Here is a 1443-nt window from a genome sequence, read left to right as displayed (position 1 = left end):
GATTTTCACGGTGGTTCACTTTGCTACTGATTCACTTGTTGGGTCTTTATGTCGTGTAGATATGGACACTGGTTTCGGAGCTACATTTTGCCTAAATCATCAGGGTGTAAATGAGCAGAATGAGTGTTTGGGCATTTACTGGGCAGACATACAGGGGAAGAGTGAGGACTTTAGTTTTCCATCAACCCTAACCAACTCCATTCCGAAGAGGAAGGCAGCATATGCTTCCGAAACGTCAGTTAAAATAACCACATCCGTACGGTGTACACCCAAAAGCAGGATCAATATTCTGTGTTCATTAACACCAGGAACCGGGATAGCTCAGTCGGTCTAGCGAACGACTAAGGCGGGAAAGCTGAGGGTTCGGAGTTGAGTCCCGGTAGAGGCAAGATTATTCTCATCTCCACGTCGTCTATATCAGCTCTGGGGACCACCTAATGGATATCAGGGGCTCATTTCGGGGACGTGATAATGACCACTCACCTCAAACTAGTGCCAGGGTAACTAATACGTGGATCTATACATCCACTCCCCCATACGCCTTCATGGCATATTGCTTAATTAGTTAAGTACAGAAATAACTTTAGCTCATACCTTCATAAACACCAGTGACCGATGAATGAACAGGAACTCCCTCTGGGTTACGTCACGACTGAATATCTAGAATGCATGACGTCAGAATTGGTAGGACTGATGAATGATGAATTGGAAGGGATTTTGACGGAAACTGTGGTGGACTACGTGAACTAATACGCCGACATGTTTCTTAAAGGGGCTGAGAAAAACGACGAAAACCTTCAGTCAGGATAACTGGTGCCCTGGCCGAGATTCAAACAGACCACCTCCAGAATAAAGAGTGAAGAGCATTACCGCTATGCCAACCTGCTCAGAATCTCATTTTCAATGGCTTTAACCGTGCCAGTATCATTTGGTTAAGCTTAGATAACTTATTATCTCATCACAGTTTCGAATTCTGTGCACGCGCCGCCGTGCTGTGAGCATGTCTACCTGTGAAAGGTTGTTATGAAATGGGCCAGATGGTAAGCTGATGCACCGCCTATCTTAAGATAGCTGGTCAGCGCAAACAAAGGGTTAAAACAAGAAAGCGTGCGTGTATGTGACCACGTTACGTCATTCTGCACAGGATTAAAGTGTTCCTCTTTTGGAACATTCCTTCATTTACCTCCTTCCGAATGGTAACAAACTTCTTGGATGAGTCATGGAAAGCGCCTGCTTAGCATAGGGGCTCTCGTCCACTGAACGCGGAAACATGCGAACACCTGCGATGTGGGATTCGTCCGAACCCGCTAGATCAGGGGACTCCAAACTTTTCGAAACGCGGGCCACATTAGGTAATTCAGCACTTTCAACGGGCCGGATAAAATTAGAAATTAATAACTCTAGGTATATGAGTTTTATTGAAAGCACAGAATTTCATAAACT

The sequence above is a fragment of the Cryptotermes secundus genome, unplaced genomic scaffold (genome assembly GCF_002891405.2).
Source record: "Cryptotermes secundus unplaced genomic scaffold, Csec_1.0 scaffold3797, whole genome shotgun sequence".
In the NCBI taxonomy this organism is placed as follows: Eukaryota; Metazoa; Arthropoda; class Insecta; order Blattodea; family Kalotermitidae; genus Cryptotermes; species Cryptotermes secundus.
Note: the sequence above shows the minus strand (reverse complement) of the source record.